Source organism: Sciurus vulgaris (assembly GCF_902686455.1).
Source record: "Sciurus vulgaris genome assembly, chromosome: 1".
Lineage (NCBI taxonomy): Eukaryota > Metazoa > Chordata > Mammalia > Rodentia > Sciuridae > Sciurus > Sciurus vulgaris.
Window position 1 is genome coordinate 36,422,306 of NC_136461.1, and position 9,486 is coordinate 36,431,791.

General features: G+C 44.1%; 1 pseudogene across 1 annotated transcript; it reads right to left on the bottom strand.

Moving 5' to 3' along the window:
* Window positions 1–1,200: 1,200 nt before the first annotated feature.
* Window positions 1,201–2,850, bottom strand: LOC306658218 (ADP-ribosylation factor-like protein 16; annotated as a pseudogene). The gene is made up of 2 exons (XR_013766876.1): window positions 2,454–2,850; window positions 1,201–2,298 (listed from the first exon to the last, which is right to left on the bottom strand). The product of XR_013766876.1 is annotated as an ADP-ribosylation factor-like protein 16 (transcript).
* Window positions 2,851–9,486: the final 6,636 nt, after the last annotated feature.

Here is a 9,486-nt window from a genome sequence, read left to right on the forward strand (position 1 = left end):
AATTTACATAGGGTAATGTTGTTTGATTCATTCTGTTATTTTATTTCTTATCATCCTGAAGATGGAAAGCCTAAGGTCAGGGGTGGCATCTGATGAGGGACTTCTTTTTTATAGCAATCTTGCAGAGTCCTAAGGAAGCACAGAGCATCACATGGTAGAGCAGGCTTGATAGCTTGGATCTTTCTTCCTTTTCTGAAAAAAAGTCTCTCAAAATGTCTCACCTCCAAATATCCTGATGATTTGGGTGATTAATTTTCCAATACACACATTCTGAAGAACACCCCAAACCATAGCACCTTCCCAAGGGCTGGCAAGACAAAACCTGTCTTGACTTAGAAGTGAGATTTTAGGGGATGGTAGACAGACATGAAAGGATGGTAGAGTCCTGAATAACTTCATGGAGCATAACTTTGTGATGGGCTGACAGATCTGACTCCATGAGGATGTTATAGGCCAGACTCTAAGGGAAATGACTAAACAGACTCCATTTTGCTCTGAGACTCCATGTTATGTAGGAAATAAGCTTCTCCCATGGGAACACCCCGCCTCTGTGCCCATCATCAGTTACTTGGTGTGACATGTTTAATAATATACAATGGCAACTCCTATGTAGTAAAAATTGCTCTCTTTTGACCTCTATTGCTCTTAACCAATGTACCATGTAAACGGTAATTGTGTGGATGTTAGCAACCATTCTTTAGTTTGTACTTAGGTAAGGGTCATTTTGACTCACTTCTCCCTCTGTTGATGATCTCATGATGTTAGTTTGTAATTTTGAATCATAGTAAGAGACACTTATGATTGATGTGATTTTTGGTATAAGAACCCCCACAACCCTGTGGTCAGGGCTGTTCTCCTAATAGCCATTTTTGGGGGGCATCGTGTGAGACAGTCAGCTGGCTGGCTTAATAAAGACTCTCAAATTTGGACTTCTCAGTGGTGATCAGTCTGTTCTTAAGTTGCGCCCCATAACAACTTCCCCACCAGCCTGGATTGTCCAGATTATTGATGATGTAAGACATAATCAATCATCTTTCTAAGCTCTGTTTTGGTCAGTTACCAGTTGACCTTCACTAAATTAATATATTCCTCCAATACTAAAAGAAAGAAAGAAAAAAGAATACGTCTTTTTTTTTTTTTTTTTTTTTCCACTCAGAACTAGTTTTTCAATTATTGTAGGTTAAGTTGTAGCCCCAAAGGTGTGGCCAGGTCATAGCCCCAGAATAAGCACAAGTGACTTGGAAAAAGGGTCTTTGCGGGTGTGGTCATGCATCATCCTGGATTCCCATTACAGATATCCTAAAGAAGAGAGAACACAGACAAAGAAGAGGAAGACAGGGGAGACCACAACTCATAAAGACCAAGGGCTGCAGCAGTACCCGAGAACAGAGGAAAGGAGTAGATTCTCCCCTCAGCGCTCCGGAAAGAGCCAACCAAGTTGACACCTTCACTTTGGACTTGTGGCTTCTGAACTGTGAGAACAAATTTCTGTGACTTTAGGCTCCCGCAGATGATACTCATTTGCTTAAGAAGCCCCAGAACACACTGATGCACCAATCATCATAGTAAGCATTCTCCCACAAGCCGGCTTGGTTGAGGTGACAGGCCCCAGCAGGACACCAAGACCCCAGGCCTCCAACCCCTGCGCATCACCTGGCCCTTGCCTCCTGCCCCTGAGGGAACCAATGCCTACTCTGGGCACCTCAGAGTAGTAGCCACTTGCTGAACAAGTGAACCAAGCTCGTCTGTAACCTGGGCTCACTTTGTCCACCATGTCATGCTGTCTGTAGGGGACATGGTCAGGGATTAGGAGTTAAGAAGACTGGAGCATGTACTACAAGCAAGAGACTAGGTCTCAGTGGTACTGTGCAGTCCAAACACCCTGGGGCAAGGAAAATGTGTCACAGCACCATCCAGGATGGCAGCAGGATGCCAGCCGCCTGCAGGCAGTCTCTCCTCCCAGCCCGGGAGACAGCCTTTTCTTTTAGAGGCCCATTGTCAGGAGCTGACCCACTACTGCACCTCCACACAGAGCCCCACCACCTGGGCCACCTTGCCCGCCCCCGTGAGAACACACCAGTGAAGGTGACAGTGCCATCCTCTGCCTCCGGGGGCACTTGTCCACTGGTCACCTGCTGCCTCAGTGCTCATCCTGGAGCCACTGCAGCACCTTGGCCCACTCAGTGCCTTCCCAGGCTGAGTTCCACTGTGGTAATGTTCCGCTTGGCACAAGCAATGACGTCGAGGAGGCTGGTCAATGACTTCATCTCCTCCATGGGCATGTAACAGGGTAGGTCGCTGTAATTAAAGAACTGCCTTGTTAGAATGATGGCTGCCACAAACCTGCCTGTCCCTCAGGTGTGCCTCCTCACAAACGAACATGCACTTTGCTATTCTGAGGGGACTCCTCCATGGGACCCGCTCCACATCCTTCTCAGCAAGTAAACCCCTACATCTTATTGAAGAGTATCAGGACCGATACTTCTGCAAGTTGTTCTGAAGAAAGGAGACCCACGAACTGCACACAGGAGGCAGAGAGCTGAGTGGGATTGGAAGCATCCATCCTGAACAGGAGGGAATGACAGTTTCCGTAGTAACTGGACCAGATAGGACACATGCAAGGACCAGAGATGGTAATCCTTCTCTGGTCCACGATGTCAGTAAGGTTGGTACCCACCATGGGCCGCATTGGCAGGGGCTCCCCCAGGTCGCCCTTGCAGTTGCAGGAGCTCAGCTTCTGCAGGCGTTTCACTAGCAGCGTATCCCCACACCCGCGGCCCCCAGCTGCAGACACATCCAGACCCCACACCCATACCCGTGGCCGGGTGCTGCGACACCCAAGAATATGTCTTAAACCAGAAGGGAACTATATTTCCCTTAGTAAGGTGTCCCAGAGAAAGATTGCTTCATGGTCGACTAATCCGGTAGCTGTTTATCCCAGGTTCTTTCCATCTTTCCACTCTGCCCATCTCTTACAGATGGCCAGTACCATTCCAAGTCTCACATGCACAGAGAAAATTTCTCAGTATCAGAGAAGGTGGTATGTATTTCTGGGTATTTCTTCTCATATACAAGCAGAGCTTGTGTAAAAGACACATAGTGGCATTTCCTCATATTCCAGGGGGCAGTGCTGTATGAGGAAAATCACTGTTGAGGAGAATGGAATTGCAGCAATTAGCTTTGACTAATCTAAATTCACTCGAGTTCAATGGATAACGGTGGACTCTGAACAAGTCTACAGCTTTGTGTACAGAAGAAAGGAATGATGTTTGTAGGCAAAAAGGAGAATTGGTTATAACCAGGAGCTAGTCTTATAACTGTGGCACTCTTTTTTTTTCTTTTTTTATTGGTGCATTATAGTTATACATATTGATGGGATTTGTTGTTACATATTCATATATGCACACAATACAATTTGACCACTATCATTTCCCAGCATTTCCTCCCTCCCTGCCTCCCACCCTTTGGTCCCTTCCTTCTACTGATCTCCCTACCTTTGTTTTCTTTATTCCTCTCTAGCTTCTGTATATGAGAAAAAAAAAAAAAAAAACTTGTGACCCCTGACCATCTGAGTTTAGCTTATTTTGCTCAACATGATGGTCCCTAGTTCTATCCATTTTCCTGCAAATGCCATATCTCATTCTTCTTTATGACTGAGTGAAACTCCATTGTATATATATATACCACATTTTATTTATCCATTTATCCATTAATGGACACCTAGGTGTGTTTGGAGGCAAGGGTTTATGCTTGGTGTATGGACAGGAAAAGGGATTATTGTCTTGGTGTGTTGCTGAACAATCCAACTGAGGATTCAGGCAAACCTGGTAAAGTGAAATAATTAGTGGAGATACTGATTTGCCAAAGCTCTGAAGACCATGTTGATCTCACAAGTAGTAACTTTCTTACCTCTACCCAACAAGGACATTTCTCCAGATTCATTTACACTTTCTACTTCCAGTCCCTTTCAGACCTATTGGTTTCCAACCAAGTTTCTTCTTGGGTTTCTTTCCCAAGTTTCTTTCAGGCCCATCTTGCTGTGCATCTCTCTTCTTTGTTAGAGGTACAGAGGTACATTAAGAAGCATCATAATGACTTTTAAAAATGTTTAAACATAGGTATCCTTCAACAGACAAATGGATAAAGAAAATGTTGTAAATATGCACAACAGAAATATTACTCAGCCTTAAAGAAGAATGAAATTATGGCATTTGCAGGTAAATGGATGGAGCTGGAGGATATCATGCTAAACAAAATAAGCCAATCCCAAAGAACCAAAGATCAAATGTTTTCTCTGATATGCTAATTCACAATAAGGGGGTGCTAGGGAAGAATAGAAGTACTTTGGATTAAACAGAGGGGAGTGAAGGGAGGGAGGGGGCATGGGGGTAGAAAGGATAGTAGAATGAATTGGATATTATGACCCTATGAGCATATAGGATTACATGACCTGTGTAACTCTATACCATGTACTACCAGAAGAATGAGAAGTTTTAGTCCATTTGTGTATGATATGTCAAAATGCATTCTACTGTCATGTATAACTAATTAGAACAAAGTTTTAAAATAATTAAGAACAAAAAATGTTTAAACAACTTTTTTCTCTATCCATTTGAGAGAGTTTTGCTTTGGGGTCTGGGTCCCATTTGACTTCAAATATGGCTCCATCTCCAATAGCTGAGTAACCTGGAGTGTGTCCTTCTATGATCCTCAGCAGAGCAAAACTTCCTCTATAAGGTTGTTGAGAAGATGAAATGAAAGAATATTGGGAAATTATAGCATAGTGCCTGGCATAGAGTGGAAACTCAGTGAAGACTCATTTCTCCCTGGGAGCCTAAAGCATATTCTTTTAACTTTCTCTCAGTATTTGTGGTTCCTATGCGCTTATAGAAAAAAGCATCTTTACTGATGGATAGCCTGATCTGATCACCTTTGGGACAGGGAGAAATTTCCCTTTCTACCTGTTTCATAGGAATGGTGGACAATTGTGTCCTTTTCTCTATACCTGGAGATCAGATGGTTTCCCTCGCCAGGAGGTCTTGCCTTGGTGCAAGTTTTTGTCTATTCTTCCTTATTTTTCAGATTCTAAAAGATTTTAAGTCTCTAGACTAACATGTAAAGCATTCAATAGGAAAATAAAGTAATTCTGAAAATAGTGTGTCAGTGGGGAATTGATGTTTAATTTGCAAAAAATCCCACTTGTGTGCCTTTCAGAAGTGTAGGGCTGGAATGGGAGCAGGGAAGCAAGGAGTGGTTCTTATGATTGTTAGACACATGTTATTTTAGATAATTTTTTACAAAGAAGATTAATTTTCTTTACATGACATTCACAGCAGAGTCTCATCAAAAGTGTATTTAGGTACCTGAAGGTAATTCTTATATTTAAGGTCCAGTCAGAAAAAAATGGAAACCCCACTAGGTATTTCAAAGAAAGAAATATAATAAAGGGAATTGTTTATATGGGTGTTGGAAAACTGAATTGGGGTGGATTCAGTAACTCCCAGGGGAAGCACCTACACCCCTAGGGCTAAGATAAGGGGAGAAAAAGGATTATCAGAAAGTAAGAGCTTCGAGGAGGGTCCCAGGGGGTTGGGTCTGGGACCTCTGGCAGAGAGGCTCTCTGCAGCTGTCTGAGGAGGGGACACTGCTTGGCTGTTGCTGAGAATTCCAAAAGAAGCTGGAGATGAGGTGTGCTAACCTGAAAGCAAAGAGAAAGTCTATTCTCTCCTCCTCACATATTTCAATACTCTCCCAGGACTTCCTACTGCCAGAACTTATCAGGAAGCCAGCCGACAAAGAAATATTTGTGCTATACAGAACCCCAGGTTCAGCATCAGAGACCAGAGTATAGAAGGGCAGGCCTGGAGATGAAAGGTCAAATGTAAATAACCAGCTACCCGTTTGCCTGAAGCACAGTACCATCTTTGAACCTCTCTCTCCTTCACCACATCATGTGATTCTATTTACTTTTCTCCTTTCTAGTGTAACCACCCAGTGGTTTCCTGCCTGGTTTCGAATGAAGGAAAAAGGGAGTTGAGGCAGAACACCAGCCAAAAACAAGTGCTGCATAGCCAATCTGATCACTGTGCGACATCAAGAGCACAACGGCTTGATGCAACCTCTGGGGAGGATTTCATAAATGGCTGCTTACTAAGGCTGCCCATCAGACCAGGAAGGGAGATGAATTTCATTACCAGCTCTCACTTGTGATTGCTCCAGTGTTCATCCCTGGATTTCCTGGTTGTACCTGTGTGGGCACTGAGAAATTCCGAGTCTCCTGCCTTGGTATCACTGGGCGACCAGGGTGGTGTGGGCATGAGGAGAGGTTCTTGTGCAGTTGTACCCAAGTGGAGACAGTTCATGCAGTTGGTCACCACAGTGATGGCTGGAACTAAGGGGCAGAGAGAAGGAGTCTGAACGGTGATCTTCTAAAATTGTGATTCTAATTTTATTTTAAGCATGACTATGTTAAGGGAGAAAAACACAGCTTAGACTAGGCCAGAGAGAATCTTTATTGGCTCATAGAATGTAAGAAATACTTGAACAGTTAAACCACAGGAAGGGAAGGGATCAGGGACACAACATTCGTCTTCAGTACTAACAGAATATCTTGTTTTATTTTGTTGAAATGATGGTGCAAATTCATTTTCTGCACTTTCTATGTCCAAGTCCCAGAAAGCTCTAAAAGGGACACAAAATTTAGAAACTAGGGATGTTATAGGTATGTACATGATCATGATATATATCTACTGCCCAAAGACAAATGGGAAAAACATCATCTAGGACCCACATCTGGAATTATTTGAACACATTTCCTTGATGACCCTGGACATCATCATGAAATGTACCTTCAGCATCCAGGACAGCATCCAGATGAGCAGGTTGGTGACCAAAGGAATGGTTCACCAAAAACCATATCACTACCAACATATTGTCCTGTCTCCTCTCTTCTAAGACACTCTGGACTCCTACCTGGAAGTAGTGTTCAACTTTCCAAACCCACTCCCCATTGCTTGCACCATTCTCGGCATCACAATGACCTGGCTCTCAAATTCAGTTCTCAAGGCCAATTATTTTTCCTAAACTCTACCAAGTGGTCCTTCAGTACACAGGTTAATCCTGCCAATTTGCATCGCTGAGTCCTGCAAGAGACATAATCTGAGGCACAGACTGGTCACGGCAGCTTCTGCCATGAACGTACAGCATGGCTGGCCTTCTTTCAGCCATGCTACCTGTACCCCTTGAATGAAAGCGCTACATCAATCCTAGGTAGAGAGGGTCATATGATTGAGTATGTAGCTACATAATGTTTGGAATCTGAACCAATACAATAAGCAAAATAGTCCTCTATTTTGTTTTATTTCTTTTGCAGAAGCTTCAGCTGTGAAAAAAAAGCAAAAGTTAAAGGAAACAAATTTCTGTAGAAAGACAAATTGGAATATCTGAACAAGACCTGAACTTGCTTGGGTAGTACATCCTATGCACAGTTTATCAAACAGCACAGCACATTGCTAGGCACACCCACTGCACAGGTTTTGCAAGCTCTGAATATGGATAACTTTGAGGGACCATAAATCTACCTACCCTAATGCACATTTACAACTGTTATCTATTCCATTTACCATTTCATTTTGATGACTTTGGCTTTTTGTCTCCCAAAATGCTTTTAGTCTTGAAATCTACTTTATCTGAGATTAGTATAACAACCTCTGCTTTCTTTGGGCTAGTATTTTGAAAGCACATTTTTCTGTACTTTTTTGTTGGATTTCTGTGTTCTTATATTTAAGGTTTGTTTCCTATATGCAGCATGCATTTAGATTTTACTTTTAATCCACTCGGAAAATCTTTTTCTTCTTACTTGAAACATCGAATCCATTTATATATTTTTAAATTCGGTACATGTTAATTATACAGAATACTGGGTTTCATTGTGGCATGTCTGTACATGCATATTACATAGTGTGGTCAACATCTCTCCAACATGTTCCCTTCCCTCTCCTCCTCCTTTCCCCTGCTCATCTTCCTTTTCCCTAGTAGTTTCCCTTTTATCTTCATTCACTGGAATATTTCAGTTTAAACCTTCCACATTACTATTTGTTTTCTAGGTAGCCTATTTTTATCCTTTCTTATCTTTTCTGAATTACTGAGTCGTTTCTATATTATTATCTTTTTCCGTTATATCTCATGAGTTTTGTTTTCATTTACCTTTAGTGGCTATGCTAGAAATCACAAAATGCAGTCTCTATTTACTAGACACTAACATAAATGATTACATAAACATGACCCTGAAAATGTATGGCTCTTACAACATTTGAACCTCTGTTCCTTCCCATCTTTTAAAAATACTATCATGTATTTTAAGTCTACGAATGCTTTAAGCCCTAGAAAGAAACTGAGGGAGAAAACTCAATTAAAAAGCAACCTTGAATCCAGGCATAAATAAGACCGGAATGACAAGCAGGTTTTTTTTGTTTTGTTTTGTTTTTTTGCTTTGTTTTGTTTTGTTTTTGAGGATTGGGAATTGCTCCCCAAAGCCTTAGGCTGCTGCTATTTAAAGGCAACATTTTGGATCCAAGATGGTGGACTAGATGGTGACTGCATCTCCTGTTGCTCCAGAACCCAGGATTCAAGAAGGGGAGGCATTGAGAGACTCGGACTCAAATAGAGCCACGGGGTGAGTCTCCCCCACTGGGTAAAGCTCGGCCTGGGCAGCAGGCCCAGATAGGGGTGGCTTATCAGAGCAGGGCAGGGCAGCTAGAGTCTTCCCCAGGTAGCCCTGCGCACTCCAGCGGTGGGCTCCTCCCACACGGCAGGCTTCTCCAGCTTCTCGGAGCAGGCCCCCCAGTGAGAGCCTTTCTGCACAGAACCAGCTCCAAGTCCCTGAGCCAGTGCGGTGAGCTCCAGCCTGCAGGCAGCTGCAGGGACCAGGACAGGACAGCCAGGGACTTCCCCAAGCAGCCCGGCTCACTCTGGCAGGAGGCGCCATTCAAGGCTAGCTTATCAGAGCAGACCGCCCAGTGAGAGCCTTTCTACACAGAGCCAGCCACAAGTCCCAGAGCCAGCAGAGAGCTCTGACCCGCAGGCAGCCGCTGGGACCAGGGCAGGGCAGCCAGAGACTTCTCCAGGCGACCCTGCCCCCTCCGGCCACAGATTCATTCCACATGGCAATGCAGGATGGCGGACGAGAGGGTGACTGCATCTCGTGTTGCTCCAGAACCCAGGATTCAAGAAGGGGAGGCATTGAGAGACTCTGACTAAAATAAAGCAATACGGTGAGTCTCCCCCACCGGGTGAAGCTTGGCCTGGGTGGCAGGCCCAGGTAGGGGCAGCTTATCAGAGCAGAGCAGGGCAGCTAGAGTCTTCCCCAGGTAGCCCTGCTCACTCCAGGGGTGGGCTCCTCCCACACGACCAGCTTCTCGGAGCAGGACCCCCAGTGAGTGCCTTTCCGCACAGAGCCAGCTCCAAGCCCTGGAACCAGGAGCAGGC